General features: G+C 52.0%; 1 long non-coding RNA gene across 1 annotated transcript in view; it reads right to left on the reverse strand.

The window, feature by feature from the left end:
* The window catches only part of LOC142859709 (uncharacterized), a 159,928-nt gene extending 141,684 nt beyond the window's left edge, over positions 1-18,244 (reverse strand). The window contains exon 1 of the long non-coding RNA XR_012912234.1: positions 17,814-18,244. This is a non-coding gene — a long non-coding RNA (uncharacterized LOC142859709). The remainder of the gene's footprint in view (positions 1-17,813) is intronic.
* Between the last annotated feature and the right edge of the window lie 221 nt (positions 18,245-18,465).

The following is an 18,465-nucleotide window of genomic DNA, read 5'->3' on the forward strand; positions in this document are numbered from 1 at the left end:
CCCACACAGGGGAAGTGAGCCCTCACCTTCTCCCTCTCCGGCTGCACCTTCTGGCTTCTCTGATGACACAAAGGCTCCGCTGTGTCCACAGGTCAGAAGGTCCACACCCCTTGACCTGGGATTGGAATGTCGCTGCGAGAGGATGACCTCGATTCTTTAGGCTGAATGTGACCTGTCTGTCACCCACGGGAGCTGCCACTGTGAATCCAAGATAAAGACCAGCTACCTGCACAGAGCTGTTGACAGTGCAGACGTGACCTGGGGAAGCCTGCCACACAGCAGCCCCCAGTGGGGCAGGCACCACTGCTGAGCTCTTGGAACATGGTCTCTGTAGTCAGAGGGCTTGGTTTGGGGCCAAGTGGTACCACCTAAAAGGCTGTGTGACTGGCAGCAACTTAATTTCCCTCTCTGTGCCTTGGTCTCCCCATCAGTCACATAGAGGTCACAGAGTGTCGACCTCCTAAACTCCTTGGGAAGAGCTCGTGAACACGTATGTGCAGGCATGTGCGCTTGAGCACACATATATGTATGCGCCGCTGGGCTGACAATAGCTGATAGCCACAGCCTAACAACCTCAACCATCATTCCAGAACGTTCTCAGAATGTCTAGTCTCTGTCCAGTGCGAGGTGGCAGAGAAGCCGACCGGGCCCCTGAGAGCTCCCTGTGTGGTCCCCACTGCACAGGACTGAGTCTATCAGACCAGAAAGGCCACACCCAGCACCACACTGTCCTTCAGGGTCTCCACAGCTGCTATCACGTAACAAGGACAAATTCAGCAAGGGCTCCAGGGATAGACCAGAGACGAATGCTTCTGCCAAGGAGTCAGGGGTCTACAAACCTCTCAGTTAAAGCAAAACCAAGAGACTGGAAAGATGACTTGGTGATTAAGGGCACCGGCTGCTCTTCCAAAGGACCCGGATTTGATTCCCAGAACCTACACAGCAGTTCATAACCATCTGCACTCAAGGTCCAAGGACTATGACATACTCTACTGGCCTCCTGGGCACTGCATACAAGGAATACATAGGCATACATGCAGGCCAAAGACCCACAGCCAGGCATGGTGATGAAAGCCCATAAACCCAGTCCTTAGGAGGCTGAGGCAGAAAAATCACAAGTCTGGGATCGGTCTAAACAACATAGTGAGTTCAAGGGCTGCCTGAGCCCATGATACCCATAATCCCACGGAGGAGAAATGAACTGATAGTGAGAAGGGAAACTGAGTCAGAAGGGTGAGGGTACACAACTGCAGAGGTGTCTAGACGTGAACTGTGACAGTCTTCTAGGGGTGGCCTGTGCGAGGAGTCCGCTTCTTCAAGCAGCACGAGACACACACAGTCCCTACCAGCACCATTTCGCCCTGGATCCCACTGGCAGATCTCCGAGACCCAGGGACATCTCTCCTGGCACCAGGTCAGCCAGCCATGCCACACAGCAAGCGAGCCACACACGGAACCAAGCACACACCCACCAGGTCGGTCAAACCTTTCATCCACATTTCCTCCTAACCCTGGTGTGGGGTGCACTCCATGTCGTACCCCCCCCAGCACCCTCAAAGGACGAGACTGATAAAGAACACGACACACAAACACACCCCAGAAGGTAAGGCCTTGGGCTGGCCACTCCTGAAACCCCCATCAAGCTAGGCGTCTCAGTGCCTTTCAGCCCCTTCTAGGGGCCAAGGACCCTAGAAGAGAGGCAGCAATTGCCCCACACTACAGGCCTCCTTGCCTGCACCCCCTGCCCCGACCTCTCAAGACAAAGGCGTCTTTCTCCTTGCTCCTCGGGGTCACCACATTTTCGTCAAACCTGTGCTTGTTTTCCTTCTGCCCGGGCCCATCTTGGCTTGCCTCCCCCAGCACCGCCATCCCCAGGAGACAAACACTGTATTGTTTCCATAGACCTAATAAATGACTCTGCTCCCCCCCCCCACCTCCTGCCACTAACTTGCTCACCCTCCCAGCCTTGCCCTGTCTGAAGTCTCCCTGGAGCAGAGCATATCCCTACCCTGGCTGAACAGCAAGAGTCTTATGTTGGGGAGAGATTTGTGCTAAAGCATGCCCCATCCTTGTGTTCTTCTGGAAGGACTGTCCAGAGACCAGAGGTGTCCCTGGCCCATTTAACCCAGCCCCTCCCTCTGGCTCATAAGCAGGTGCCAACGATAAATCGTGATCCTCTTCAAGTTTTCCAAAACATCTCTCATTACCAGGGTACACTTCTTCCAGCCCTTCAAAAAAAAAAAAAAGTTCAGGTAGCAGAGGGACAAAGCCAAACATTAGTGGATGCTCCTCCCTGACAAGCCAAGTCAGGAGAGCTCCCCAGATGTGTTTGCAGACTGTCCGTACCCCTAGGGCTACTGGAAGGTAGGGCGCAACTTCATGCAAGAGCAATGAACCAGAAATCAGACATAGGTCACCTTGCCTGGCATGGGGGTTGCGGGGGCACATGGACTCTTCCAACCTGGTAGGGTTCGGGAGTCAACAAAGAAATTTCCAGAGCCTCTATCTTGGCAGAGCAAGGAGAAGAAGTGTGAAGAAGACAGCAGGCGCCCAGGCTCTGCAGCCAGCTACACGGAGCCCCCACCTCTCATTTGGCCCCCATATCCAGCAGCCACCTCCAAGGGCTGCTCAGTAACACAAACCAATCAGGTCAGCACCATGACTTGTCATACCCTGCCATCCTCTCTATGCAGAGAGGAGGGTCTGGGGACTGGTGAGCCAGGACAGGGTGAGCCTGAGTCCCGGAGAAACGCAAGGAGATGATGCGGCCCAGCATGCTTTGCACACACGACACCCCCAAACATAGAGACCTGGGCAGAACCTGAGAACTCATGGCTGGTGTTCTGCCTGGAAATGGCCAGAGGCTCAGCAAGGTAGAGAGAGCCATCTACAGGGGAGGGGGGAGAAGCTATGATTGAGAGACCCAGCTACTCCCATGGGACACAACACTCCCCCTTCTCTACCTGATCAAACTCCTGGCTGAGGGATGAAACTGGTCTCTCTATTATCCAGTGAGTGGTCCCAAACACCCAGATGCAAGGGGTGGGCATTTTCAGCATGGTAAAGAAGTGACCAAGGAACCCTAAGAGAGGCAGTGACTGTCATGGGTGATTAAGTGTGGCTGGGAGAACCAATCCATGCCCATCCCCTGCTGGCCATCTGTCCGGACGCTATGCTTCTTTCTGAGAGCCATAGGCCACCTCCTATAGGATATGCATCCCGCAAATCCCAGGAGACCCTGCCATCTGCAGGAGGGGCTGGTCCCCACCAGCACCTCTCCTCCATGGCCTGGCATTATAGGATCCACCTTGCCCAAGGGTGATCTTGGTTGGCACTCCAGGCAGCATCTGGAGTTAGGACCACAGGTCCCACAATGGGTATAGTAGGCTTGGCTATTCAAGAATGCTTTAACGACCTCATCCTGCAGAGTGTGAACCCTTCTGATCTCAGAGCTTTCTTACATGAGCGAGGACTCTGAACTCTGTCACAAAGCCCACCTGGATGGGTCCTTAGGCCTACCTGCCATTGCTCCCTGCCTCTGCCTGGGAGAGGAAAGGAAGAGCAGGGGCAATGGATCAGGACTCAGGAGCCTCCGGCCTCTTCAGCACTCAGTCCAACACACACACACTCACACACACACACGCACACACACATATGTATATGTACACTTACACATACCAACTTCAGGGTTCACCATATCTCTTCAGAAAAACAAAAACAAAAACAGGATCACAGATAGATGGACCCTCCAAGGGTAAGGGGTAAGGCGTCCCCTCTCTAGAAATGTTGGCAGGGAAGGGTCCTTCCTTATGGTCAGACTATGATAGCAAGCTTCCTAAATCTAGCTTATATGACAAAGAAGTCAGGCGCCATACTCCCAGTGGTCTGGGCTGACTCAAGCCTCTTTACCATGACCTCACGGGTATATGCTGAGCCCTCTTGAGACAAGACCACCTAGGCACACACCTTCACTTTCTTGAACCAATATGGCCAATGCTCAGCTAGTGCCTGAAGAAGAGGCTAGGAAGTGTCAGGAAAGCCATGGATAAAGCCCAACCCAGACCCTGTTCCTGAAAGGCATGGGCCTGGCAATATCAATAACCATTTTGCTATGGTTTTCATCCACTCGGCCTCACCACACCCCAGACAACTGTCATGGGCCACTAGGGTACAACTTCTAGCTCTGTTGTGGATGCCTGTGCATGTTGCTTCTCTCTCTCTCTCTCTCTCTCTCCCTCTCTCTCTCTCTCTCACACACACACACACACACACACACACACACACACACACACACATTCTAGGATCGTCAGAGCTGGAACCTTAAGCCTCAGTAAGTAACTCAAGGCAAGGCAATTTCCCTTTCAGAATCTTGCAAGGCGTGTGTGTGAGATGTGACCGTCTCATCAGTGATGTTGTCAGACTCAGTGACTCGTTCACAGGATCCATTGTTCTCAGTAGATGCTCAACAACATCCAATGGATGCCCTTCCCTCCAAAATGGCTAGTTGTAGAACTTCTTGGTTTACATAACTGAGGAAAATCACTGTGTCATAACACAGCCAAGTCTACTCCAAGAAGTAAGGGCTACACACACACACACACACACACACACAGAGAGAGAGAGAGAGAGAGAGAGAAAGAGAGATGGCACTCATAGATGGTCACCCACCCCAAAACTGAGCCACCCAAAGTCCCGAAGGCCATGAATCTTCTAAAATACACACACAGCTGGAGGCCAGTCTACTGAACGAGGAGGTTTTCCCTATCCAAATAATAGGGAAAAAAGTAAAAATGAAACCACCCCACCTAGGGACTTCTCCCGGCCAGCAAGAACAACTTGCCAAAGGTCTTTTCGGTTTCCCAGAGATGGGGGAGGGAGGACTTTAAAATCAGGATCAGTTACCTGATGTGAAAGTTGCAATTGACCGTCCCATGCCAAGACGTCCCCCACACTGTGGTGACAGTGACCTGCACGGCTCTTCCCACCAAAGCCAGTGCAGACCCCCTTCCTCTGTTTGCTCAGACCCCTGCTCTCTCCAGCACAAAGTCTTTATTGGTCTCCCTGCAGGGGTGAAAATAAAGGGGGTTTTGTCCTTCTCCTGTCCCCCCTCCCCATGCTGGCTGAGTGAGTTTATCTGACATTGCAGGAGTCTTTGTAAACTGAATGTCCCAGGATAAGCGTTCCCTTAAGAGTCCCTTGGCCTGGGACAGAGGGACCCTCTCCAGAGGAGAATGGGGAGCTTGTTCCAATGGTCTTTTAATAGGGGGGGCGGGGTGTCCCCAGAACAGGCCTCCAGCACGCTCACAGAAGGGTCTCTGTCCCAGGGCTACAATGGAGGGAATTCTTAAAGACAGGGATGCTGGAGGGGGGGGGGATTCTTTCCTAAGGGGAGGGGAGGGAAGTTAGAGGGAAAGGAAGGGGGGTGGCAGTACTTCTCATGGCCAGAACAATCCAGGCTGTGACAAGGCCTCTCTATGTGGCAGGAGCGACTGAATGGCCGGGCCTCAACAGCCCCCACAGAGCAGAATTCTACTGGCATCCGGGTCTCCGTCAGCACAAGATCTGCCTCCCAAATCCAGGATGTGGGACCAGAAAGATTTTTTTTTTTAACCAGGAGGAGGCCCTTGGTTGGCTTGCTCTAAACATCTATCCTCCGAAGGTCATAAGAGTTCCAACGTGCACCCAGCAAAAGGATGCACACGACACCCACCAAACCTTCAAACAAATCGTGCTCTGCCAAATCCGAGAGGAGGGAAATCATTTGCGCTTCTCAATTGCTCATTTTGGTACAAGGTCGTCATTTTTTCAGAAAGCCACCCCAAACTACCACAGAGGTTTTTGTGACGATCGCCCGATGGGGCGGTTTCGCATTTTGTCTCCGCTTATTTGACTGTGCACATCTCTGAGAGAGTGAGCGGTCTCCCCGGAAAGGCTAGGGATGCCCTGTCCACTCAGAACAGCCCCAGCAACCCTCCCTCCTTCCCTGCCTTGTTGGTGACCGTCCGCAGGAAGCAGCTAAGGAAGCAGAGACATCGTCAAGGCCCAGACTAACCAAAGAGGCAAAGAGTCACCGTGTACTCTGAGGGAGGCTGGCAGGACCCTCACTTAAACTATGATGTGTCACAAGCCTCACAACACATGACAAGGCTGTGACAAGGACCGACCAGGACTTGGTGCATAGAAACCAACATGGACAGCAGAAGCCTGAGGACCCTGGGACCACTCCACACAGACCCATAACACATTTGGAAAGTACAATAAGGCCAGTGTGCTGCTATGCTTGGATGAAGAACACTCCCACCCCCATTCCAGCTCCTACCTTACTCAGGGCCAGGCACCAGCCCAACATCAGAACACCGTGGGCCTCTTACCTACTGGTTTACCTTGAAGAGATTTGGGTTGACCTGAGATTGGCATCAGGCCGGCAAGAATAAACTCAGAGACCAGGTAGCTGTGCTTGCATTGAAGAGAGGAGCCGGTGCGTATGAGACAGTGGCTGTGGTTCACGGGGTTACAAAACAGCAGCACTGCAGGGGCTCGGGAAGAGAAGTGTTGGGTGCAGAAGAAAACTTTGCAAAACGAGAGTGAGTGCTGAATTCATGCGTGAGGCTGAATCTGTTCCACGGGATGGAAACATAGGCTGCTAGCTCACCATCACTGCTGGGAATCACAGGGAGCTATGGGAGAGGGGACACAGGGATAGAGGAAGATACAGCCTAGGAGAGACCAGGGGTATAGCAGGCTGAAATCGAGCCCAGGGGAGATCCAGGGGAGGTACAGTGGCTGACACCAGCCATTGCGGACTCCAGGACATAAGAGCTAAAGGCTACCACTGAGCCTCTTCTCCCCACGTCTCACCCCTCGCCCCTGCCAGTCAAGCCAACACATTCCTAGGCTGGCTATTCATCCCAGCCACCTTACGCACTGAAGTCTACACGCTGCCTTTATACAAACCATCTCACATAACCCCATGGAAACCACAGCCCACATTTTACACTTCCTAGAGAAAAACCCTGAAGGGAATTGGGTCTTCTAGTTAGAAAATGGAAATTTCTTCCCCAGTTAAATCCAGCCACATGAAAGCACAGAAATACCTCAGTCCAAACAGATAGAAGCATGGAGCTGACTTTTTCAAATCACAGGTTTTAAGGTTGTACTGGGAGGGTGTACTGGGGAGCTGTTTCAGCCGGGTGGGGGGTGTTGGGGAGATAGTTCAGCTGGGTGGGGGTGTTGGGGAGCTGGTTCAGCTGAGGATGTTGGAGAGATAGTTCAATTGGATGGGGGGGTGTTGGGGAGATGGTTCAGCTGGGTGGGGGTTATTTGGGAGATCGTTCAGCTGGATGGGGGTGTTGGGGAGATGGTTCTACTGGTAAAAGGACTAGACGCACATGCCTGGTATCTGGAGCTTGATTCCTGGTACCCACTTAAAAAGCCAGACGCTATGGTGCACATCTATAACCCCAGCACTCCTACAGTGGGATGGGTACAGAGACAAGAGAAGGGAAGCTCACACAAGCAGTGCAGTGACAAGAACAAGAAAGATCCTACCTCAAAAGCAAGGTGGAAGGAGACCCCTGAAAGCTGTCCTCTGATCTCCATATGAATGCATGTGTGTGCATATGTATGCATGTGTCTAAGTATTTTTAATGAGTAGGAGGAAGAATCTAAGCCTGCCTACTCAAATGAATGACGCGCACATCAACCCCAGTCTTCCCTCAGTCTCAAGGTCACACAGGGGCTTCTTCTGTTCTCCACCCTCCTAGTCATGTCGGTTAAAGAGTACTCTACACAAAAGAGCCAGTGCCTGATGGCAGGATGGGGGTGCATCTCAGACGAGGAAGGACATCTCAGCACCCCATCAGAAGGTGGTGCTGGATAGTTCTCCCTAGGTCCAGGCATAGCATCCAAAGTGATCCCAGCAATGGATCCGCCCTACAAGCTAAACTCTTGAGTTCCTGGATAAACAGCACATTGCTGTCTCGGAGAACTGAGCATGGGAAACCATTGACAATGGATCCATCTGCTCTCTCGTCATTCCGTGGAAACATACAAGCCATCCTCACAAGCCTTCTTTATTGAGGATGCTGCCCCTGCTCCCAGGATCGTCATTCTAAATGCCAACAATTACAAATGCAAAAGAGGATAGCAGCTGAACTCAACAAACCCAGGCTTCAACACCATCCCCTGGATTTCCACAGGGAAATCCATGATGCTTTAGGCATGTGCACCGTCTAAAGCAGAGACAGGGCAGCATTCGGGGAATGAACGAGCTTTGAAGACAGACCTGTCTGCATCTGGTCCAGACTCTGTGAGCTGGGAAATGCTATACATTTTGACTGACACTTCTCCAAACCTGATGCCACAAGGGAGGGACACAAGAGCAGCCAACGGGAGGAGCAGAAGTAGGGGAATGCCTTGGGCCCCTGGAGTGCTTAAGGGGAGTTCTTTATGGGGCAGACTCCAGTAAGGGACCCTGCGGTTTGAGTACTGATTACTAATTGCACGGGCCATACTGTCCCATCTACAGAGGAGCGAGAGTCTAATTCCAGTGAACTGAGAGAGAGAAGGGAAAAGGGCCCTAAGAAGACAGTCGGTCACTGGGAGTCAGGGGTAAAGGACGAATCACAGCCATAGATGGATGCATGGTGCAACTCATATGATTGGTGACTTCTAGAACTTCCCAGAGGAAATATACCTACACGTTTTCAGCTAGAGGCTTTGTTATTGATGACCCTAGTGTCTTCAGATGAGTGATATAAACCCCAGGAGCCTCAATTTCCTCATCTGGTAAATGGAACAACCCCAGCGATGGCAACCTGCTTTAAGCCCCCTGGATCCCTTTCATACATAAGAACTGCCCCCTCTTCTCCCCCTAACAAAGCAAGCCTATTCAAGCTTCAGACAGAAATAATATATCTGTGAGGGTGAGCTGTCTCCCCCTCCCTGCCCTGCTCCCCTCCAGACAGTGGTAAATAAGGACAGCCAGCAGCACCTGCCAGGGCTGCATAGCTTCTCTCAGGGGCTCACACAACCCATGAGCATGAGTCATAGCTCCTCAAAGCCTACCTGTGTAGCACGCAGACAAAGCGAGTACTACTGGGTGTCACCCCTCTCCCTGCCTCGAGCGCCACAGCCCGGAGATCAAAGTCACCGGGAGATCTCCTTCCAAGTTGGCACGTGAATGTGTGAACAAAAAAAGGAGCCATCTCAATACAGCCACTTGTGCAGCCAATTCCTGCACCGCTGACTCCATGTCTGCCTTCCCTGGGCTCTCGACTTCCCTGCAGGCTGCCAAACACACGAGTCTGGCAAGAAGTCTGCCCAAATCCGTTGCCCCCAGCTCCTGGCATTGGGCTGTGAATGCCAGAAAAGGACAGAATGCGTCTCCCCCGAGGGACGTGGGGAAGAAGAGCACGGGCCTGAGGATGCTCTCAGTTAGGGAACTGATTTCCTTTCTTTCTTTTTTCTTTCCTTCTTTCTTTCTTTCTTTCTTTCAATAAAACCAGATGAGAGGTGGTCTTTTCTTAGAGGTGCCCTTCTAAGCATTGGGTTGCTACCCTATGACAATTGTGTGGAAGAACAATAAGCCAGTCACAAGTGACTCATGGCGAGGCTGGAATTAGCGACCCAAGAGCCAAACTCCTGGCTCCACGGTGGAGCACAGCAATGTCTCCACATAAAACCAGACACTTGGATTCACGGAGGTAGAGGAGGAAGGTGTGATTAGGGCATGTCCTATCTGCCAGCTTCTTATGTCCCAGGACCACTTAGACACCAGGTTCATGAGAAGCCAAACCAAAGGGAAGCATACGCTCAGATGAGCCCAGTTGCCCAAGTTACTCACATCAAGTGCTGAGGGGCATCTCCCACATCTACTTCTGCTTCCTAGGAGTTTGCGCTTTCATGTGAAGCATGTGATCTCAAAGGAACCAATCATGTGATGATCCATCTCCTGGCCATAGCCGCAATGGGGAATGTAGTGGTGGAAAGGAGCGAGATCTGCCCTAAGGAATCCTAACGTGAAGGATCTGCAATCAGGAGGCCTGAGATGCTGCCCCTCCTGGCCCCACCAGAAGTTAACTTAAGAAGGAAGCAGGATGCGGATGATGTAAGAATCAGGGGGAAGGAAACCAATCAATGCCCCCAAAGCACAGACCCCAAACCCCTCACTTATTTGAAACCCAGGATTGTTTTAGGCTGGGTCAAGCCAGCTTCTCTGAAAAAGGTAAACACACTCCTTTCATAGACGAGGAGTTGAGCCCAGAGGCCTAGCAAAGCCGTTCCGGCCATAGCAACAATGAATGGGGTGGGCAGGACACTGTGTGGAACCATGGCTCCATCCTCAAAGTCAGAAATCTAGGAATGCTCCTCAAAGAGCCTCAGGACTGTGGGGACTCATGGAAATGAAAAAAGTAGCCTCTGGGCAGGACTGGAGGCTGGCTCATTTTTCTTCCTACTAGAACCCCAATGATTGGCAGCTGATGTCACCTGGGAAGGGGTAATTGATTGACCCACAATCCAATGATGCAGCTAAAGGACCTGGGCTGAGTATGGCATATAAGTTCAAGTGACACCATCAAATGACCAGTGTGACCAGTGAAGCACACATGCAGCCACAGGTACACCTTTTCCAAACTGTTGCCTATAAGCAAACACGTTGCCGTGGAGATGAGGGCTTAGAGAAAGAGTTTAGAAAGAGGAGGCATGGGGAGCCAGAGTCTCCCACGACAATGAGGAGAAGGCAGGGCCAGGATACAGAAAAGGTACTTAAATAATGAGAAAAACCAACCCTGGAAAGGCCCAGACAGCCTGGAGGTCAGGGTGGAGTGAGAAGCCAGGACCAGCTCAGGTCTCTGGTTAACCACATCCCTGGTTTCCACTCAGAAATCTAATTAAAACTCCAAATACCTGAACTCTTAGGTGGGCTTGCCAGCAACCACAGATTCTCTGAAATTCAGCTGAGCTCCTAAACAAGTATGGCGGAAAGGCCAAGGGGAAGAGGTCACGGGCAGAGTTCACCCTTGGAAGAGGTCGCAGGGAGTCCTCTGCTCCCCTGCTAAGGGAACAAACCCTGAGGCATGGAAAACTTGACTCCTTCCACGCCCTGCCCCGAGAGGCTTCAGGGAAGCACCTCTGCTTCCTGACACTTAATTCTAAAAGTGAAAAGAAACACGGTTTAAAACTTTAAAATGGCAAAGAACCGCATCTACGGTGGCCCCGGGGGCACGAGGCCACGCCCCTCCCTCACACCACGAGAGGAAGGCGCAGTGATCTAGGAGGCAAGGCTAATAAACAAAGCCTGTCCCTCAGTGTCCCCAAGTGCTAAGACCGCCACTCACTGAAGATGCCTGATCCCACCTGGAGGGTGGATGCAGGTGTGAGCTATCCAATCACAACCCAGAATGGTCAGACTCTCTAGGGGCTCACACTGGAAAACACTAGAAGAAACGAGGCCACCTGAACTGAGCCATGATTCTGGCTCTCCACAGGATCTCCCACAAAATCTGACATCTCCCTACGGGGCTCAAACCCTATCCCTTATGCCATTCAGCTGGATAGGAAAGGACTCGCTAATAGAAAGTCGGTAAAAACACTACCAGCAGCAACGTTCGTATGTGAAAATGGGAGGATGTGGGACAAGCAGGGAGAGAGGACTCACCCCAGAGTCCCCCTCTACCCTCCCAACCCCACATCTCCACACCAAAGGCTTTCAAAACACCTTCCTTTCCCACTTTGCCAGGCTAGGGGTGCGTTCTCCTGGGTCTCGGCCACCAGCCCTGACTGCACTCAAGTGTGCCTGAAAGCCTTTCTCTGTCAGATGTGACGACACCTGACCGTGTCACTGGGCTGGTGGTGATGTCAGATGGGACACGGGCACAAAAGCATTGGAAAACTACCGCTCTGGTAAGACCTCAGGAGGTCACAAGGTCACCTAGCTTCGCCATTCCAAACGGGACAGCTACAGTACACTCAGAACTGGGGGCCACCCCTGGCAACTCTGCTGTCCCTGGGTTCCTCTGGGGAAGCTAGCGCCTAATGGAGGTTGCTTCCTCAAGGCTACAAGCAGCCCAGAGCTTGGGAGGGTGGAAGGGAGGGGGAAAGGGAGGGAAAGGGAAAGAGAAAGGGCAGGAAAATGTGCACCGTCGCTAGCAAGGCCCGAAGGGTGCCGCTGCAGGGGAAGGCAGGGTAGATCTTGAAAAAAAAATTAAACATGAAATCACGACATGATCCAGTAATTCCACTTTTGCTTATGAACCCAAAGGAGCCTAGATGAATATCTACACCCAGAATCATAAAGCATTATTCACTGTGGCCAAAAGGTGGATATAAGCCTAAGCAGAATGAGGCGACATTGGGACTCAAGAAGGAAAGTAAGTGTGTATATTATTACAGCAAGGATGAACTTGAGGACATCTAAGTGACTAGCAAGCCACGTCACCTAGGTCATGACATGTCCCTAGACACTCAAAGCTACAGACAGGATAGTAGACGGGTTTCCAGAGCCAGGAAGAGAGGAAATAGGGAGTTACTATGAATATTCGTGAATATGGAATCTCTGGACAAATACAACCTGCAGAGGGAGGGAGACAGGTGCGTGCCAAAAAGATGAAATGCCACCACTATACACAGAAAAATGATAGTCATTTTTACCTTGTGCGTGTTTTATCACAATAATGGCTGGATATTTTTTAATGAGTTGAGAAGTCACAACTGCAGACACAATGACTATCACCTAATAGTGTGAGTGCCTTCTGAATACAGAAGAAACCCCTAAAGACCAGCATCTCAGAAACCTGTTTCTTTAAGTAAAGCAGCGGTCAGTTTGTTTTTCTTTGCTTTTACTGGACTGAGACGTCTGGGGAGGTAAGGATGGGAGGGCTAACCTCGTCTGCTGTCCAGTTCCATCTGGCATGCTCCAGAACCATCCATGGAGCATCCCCTTCCCGTAAGTCTAGACATATTTCCAGTCACATGACTGTGAGCTTCTTCCCTCCTGGCTTTACACTGAGTGCCTCCTGGGTGCTTCCTTAGACACTGGTGCTATGCCTTTGGCTCGCTGCCTGTGGCCTCTTGTGGTCTTTGGTGCCAGTGAGAAACCAACTTGAAGGTGTAACATTCGTCCCCTGCTGTGCTCCCTGAAACACAGCCACTTCTGTTTAACCGCACACAAAAGCACCTGGCTTCAGGACGTCTATGCAAAAACCTGTAGCAACCAACCAAATAAGGAAGGAGGTGATGATTCATGGTACAGAAAGAATTCTTGGATGGAGACTTGCTGCTTCAGCATTCTTGCAGGTTGCAAGATTCCTCTGGGCTTTGGGGCTTTCATAGAACCAAACAGGAATGGTATTGTATAGGACCCCCCGCCCACCCCCGCCCGTACCGCTGACATATCACAAACTCCGTCTAAAAAGCAGGGAGCTTGGGGGATTTTAGAACATGATGTACTTAGCCAGTAGCCTAACTGAAGGGGGAAAAAAACATGAAGGGGGTCAAACCCCATCTTCTTGTTCTATCAGTGTGTGAGTCAGGGCTGCTAGCCTCGTGGAGAGAGAGGCTCGTGCCTGTAATCTCAGCACTCAAAGGTGGAGAAGACAAGAGGTGGTATGTTCGAGGCCAGCCTGGGCTATGGTAGCGAGGACCTGTCCCAACGTCAAAAGGATAATTTGGTATGGAAGATGCCACTGGCTCCACGAGGATACTAATGTTGACAAGGATGTTGGGGTCATAACCAGAGATCACAGTGGTCTGTGACACACGCATACAAAGCTGCCTAGTTAGGGGCACCTTCCAAGCTTCCGGGGGGGGGGGGGAGGGCTCACCCATGGGAGAAGGACTGCAGATCTAATGCATTCCTGCACGGCACAACTGTCTCACTAAGGACAAAAGACACCTGAATTTGAGAGGGCTCCATGGAAAAGTGTACCAACAAATGACATGAGCAATGAGTCCGGGATCAGTGACGGGAAGTCACCGAGGCTGCCTGGAGGAGGCGGAGCAAATGGGCTTCATGGCCAGGGAAGCTTCAGCGGGGAGAGGCTGGATTTGGGCTGTAGCTGGCCAAGAACCCTCTCTTCCAGTGTCTCCAGTACAATAGCTTGGTGAGCGCGTTGGAAAGGCAGGCCACAAAGCAGCCTCCAGGCCCACCAAGATGCCTTCTGAAGAGCCCCAGACAAATCAAAACAGAACTAAGTTGGGGGAAGTGAGGACATTGCTAAGCAAGTTCTCCAAGCCACGCAATCTCAAGCAAGCCTCAATCCGAAGGCAGATTGTGTGTGGAGGCCAGGGGACAGTCTGAACCGGATCCAGGTAGAGCCAGGAAGAACTGTTGTTACTTGAGTGGAGTGGGGGTTGGGTTCAAGGATGAGTCCCCAAAAGGAGAAACAAGGCTGCTATGGAGAGAGCCACGGTGTCCGTCCCAAGGCTGTGTAATCACCCCAGCCCCTCTCCCCTAACCCTTCCTGCAATGATCCTCACCAGAGTGGCGATAGAAAACACTTGGGCCTTGCCTTAGGAGCAAGAGAGTAGCAGCAGATTCCCGATTTCTCAGATCCCACACTATAGGGTATGTGGTGCCTTGTATCTTTAACCTAAGCACTTGGAAAGTTGAGGCAGGAGGATTGTTTCAGGGCCAGCATGGGCTACAGAGTGAGACCCTAGCTCCAAAAACAAACAAACAAACAAACATAGCAGGTGATGGATGGGTGGATGGGCAGGTTCAGAGTGCTCCAAGGCTGGGTAGCCAGACCTCAGAAGTGTGTTCTTCTGAGATGAAAGGAACCCCCAAACCGCTGAACCTCACACAAACGTCATCTATGCTCCATGCATCCAGCCCCCCCACGCTGGCAATGGATGAGAGATGCTAGAGACAGGCAGCCCTGATCTACACATATTGTGAGTCTAAGGCTTAGACTCATGGAGTTTCTGTCCAGAGGATGGGGCAGGTGCATACCTGAGGGGCAAGTAAGCTGGGGGCCAGGGAGACTTTCTGGGAGAAAAGAAAAAGATGGCCAAAAACCAACGCTCTTCTTGCATGCATTCTTGTATGTGAAGGCCTTTGGTCAGGCTTCAAGCTGGCTCCCCTCACCCCAAAAGCCCCAAGGTCCTTCATGCTGGCTCCCTACACACCAAGAAGAAATCTCTTATGGAAAGGTGGAATCCCTTACCCAGAACTCCCTGTCCATTCAGAGGTGGGAGCCAGACTGCCAGTCCCTTGAGCTCTGCCCAGGTGACCAGGAAATGCAGCCTCAGCTAGGTTTGCAGCCTGGGACCTGACACACCGGCCACTCCTGTGTTGTGAGTCACCTGCACAAGCCCTGCACCTCATGATTCTCAACCATGGAGTGGGTTGCTCAGCAGCTCCTCTCACGCACACCGGATGTTATCCATCTCCTGCCTCCAGAAACGTGTCAGGGCAGATTGGGTAAGAACCCAGTTTTCACTCAACAACATGGCTGCTAGAAGTTTGGCGGAGTGGGGGACAGAGAGAGATAATTCTTCCATTTTGGGTCAGGGCCTCCAAAGAGGTCCTTGGTGGGGAGGAGGGGTTTGATCCTGTTTGGCAGCTGTCAGACAGGATGGGAGAGTGAACTTGGATAGGAGGCAGAGGGGACCTCTTAATATCAGGCCTTCTCGGATCAAAGGCCCACCTGCTGTGCTCCCTCAGCCTCCGGTTTATAAGACAACTTCTTAGAGCTTAGGAGGAGATCCTGGGCCCAAGGAGGAACATCCATGAGGAACGCGCAAGGCCTGTGAATAAGTCAGAGTCCCGGATCCTTGTCAGTGTCCTATAGGGCCTGATGGCTGCACCAAGGTGTGTGCCAGATGTTAACAGATGTGGGGAAAGTTAGCAAAAGGGGCTGCATTTGCAACTTTCATACCACCCTAGGTCCATGCTACACTCAAACGTTAATTTTAAAGAAGAGGCGGCGTCTTAACTCACGCTGCCTAGCACGTGTGGATCTAGTGTCGCGGAAGCAGCTGCCACCGTCGTTTTTAAGGAGAATTGCAGCGACCTGCCCTGGCGGTGCTGATCCACTCTTTGGAAGGGAGCAAGCCTTGCATCCACTCAGCTGCCTATTTTAGATTCGTGCCCTGTGCCTGTGTCCCCTCCCTAAAAGAAAAGCTGAGAGAGAGGCTTCTAAGGCCTCTCCGAAATGTCTTCCACTCACAATGCCCTTCTGAAGTTTGACCAACTGACCTAAAGAAGACAATTTCTAGACCCTTCTCAAGGAACATCCTCCCAAATGCAGAGAAATACTGACGTACTAAGGGACCCTCACCAGCACATGATCGTTGTGTGTAAGTTTGGAGATACCTAAGCGTCCAACAGGAGGCTGGATTACCAAGCAAACGGCTGCTTGGCAGCTGCAGGCGAATATAGTAACACTAGAGTCATGACGGCCCGGGTGGAGGCATGTGGAGGAAACAAAGTCGTGAATATTGTGGGCTACTGCAGTGGGGAACCATGGTTCCCAGCATTATGGCAAGTGGAGGGTTTTCTGCCAAACGCAACTTTCTGTAGTTTCCTGTAACACAGAGAAGGGGGAGTGGGTGGGGAAGAGGTATGCTGTGGATCATCGGTCATTTAGAAAGCTTTCAAAGTGCTTCCCCTAGGGTCAGGGTGAGGCAGGGAACCAGGCAGGGGAAGGATGGCCACAGGGGAACCATCCTGGGCAGTGTGCAAGGATCAGGATGGAGCCAGAGCCCAGCTTCTACAGGACAGTCAGGACTCACAAATGCCTCTTTCTGAAAAATGGCTCTGTTTTTGCTGTGGTGCCTAGCCCTCCCTCCCTCCCTGAGCAGGTGCTGATTGAGAGCTCAGGACCCTGGGCGCTTACCAAAGTCAATCCCTGGCTTGGTAGCTTTCTAAGTTGGAGGGGGTTCTGGGTGGGAAATTGATCACCATACACACATTCCAAAAGAAAGTCTAAAGACTGCTGATAGGGGTGGGTGGGGGAGGGGAGAGGGAATCCTATAGTTGGGAAAGTGTCCCCAAGAAACCACATCCGGGGAAAGGTTCTGGAATTAAGGGTAAGAGCTAAAGAGAGAAAGAAACAGAGGAACCTGGTATAATTTAGGGTGGGGTAGCTCGGTCATTCATTCAACAAACACCCACTCTCGGGCTATATGGTGACAGGTACCAACTTCCCCAGAACAACGCAATCACAAACGGACGAGGGGAGAAGGCTATTGGGCACAAATTCATTTCATTTACAATTATTCTTAAAACCAAAGCCAAAAGTCCTGATACAAGCTGCACAAAAAGGCAGAGGAGGGTAGCGGGTGTACACGCTGGAGCAAATTTATCCGTCTTTCCACTCAGAAAGCATGCTCGCAGGGTGGCCAATATCCACCCCCCAATAGCTCCACAGCAGCCCCCACTCTTCCAAATAATGCCATATCCACCAAGCGCTCCCACCTCTACCTAGCCCCTGTGCTTCCAAACACTGCGCCTCAGAAGCCCGCTGCGTGCAATCGGCAGCTGCTTGGAGAGGCATAGCAAAGCAAAGGGTCCCGAAGGACCATCCCCGAGAAAAGGCAAGTGCCAAGAAGGCTGGCGCTTCCTCCGCTAAGTCTCGGTCCCTCTCTGGATAACCAAGGGCTTAGCCACGTCTGAGGTCGATGACCCAGAACGGCCGCTGCCTACAGAGATCTGAGCTGGTAGGTTCCACTTGAAGGCAAAGGAGTTGCTAAAATGACCCCTGGGAGGTCAACTAGTACAAAAATTCCAATCCTGAAACCTTCTAAAAGGAACACAAGCGATGAGTAGGCAAATCAAATCCACAAGCTCGCACCGCAGTGAAACTTACCTCCAGTTGGGAAAGCAGCTGGGAGGTGGAACGATAACCCGTGGATGATGGGGACGAGGTCTCGCGCGGGTCTTCTAAATCCAGTTGATAAGCACCAAATAATCCACGTTAGGGGATCCGGCGCCCCCACCCGCTTCTCCCCTGTTCATCCAGACCCCAAAGCGCCGCCACCGCGCTGAGGACCCGCGTGGGTAGCGGGAAGATCATGAGCCGGGACTCCCGGGCGGCTGCAGCGAGGTCCCCGGAATGGACCGACGCCAGAGCTGCGGGCGAGGGCCACCGGGGACTCCGACCGAACCCAGAATATCCCATTGCGGGCTCGGGTTTGTAGGTCCGCGGGGATCTGGTGTCACAGGGAGGACGCTAGCTAGGCAGGAAAGCCCTGGAGGCGCCCAGACGCAGTGTGCACCCCACACTGCCAGCACTGCTCTGCCAGCCACGGGCCGCTCTGCCTTTTATAAAGACGGACTGGGAGGGGCGCGGTCAGAAGGTGGGGGGGGGGATAGATTGGCCGAGTGGTATCCTGGGAGATGTAGTTCCGTCTTCCTGCTCCTTAAGGCTCAGACAAAGCTGAGATTTCATCCAGTTCTTGTTTCGTTTCTCTCAACTGAGGGGAGAGAGAAGTTTATTTCAGCTTCTGGAGAGGAAGCTG

Source organism: Microtus pennsylvanicus, chromosome 11, assembly GCF_037038515.1.
Source record: "Microtus pennsylvanicus isolate mMicPen1 chromosome 11, mMicPen1.hap1, whole genome shotgun sequence".
Classification (NCBI taxonomy): domain Eukaryota; kingdom Metazoa; phylum Chordata; class Mammalia; order Rodentia; family Cricetidae; genus Microtus; species Microtus pennsylvanicus.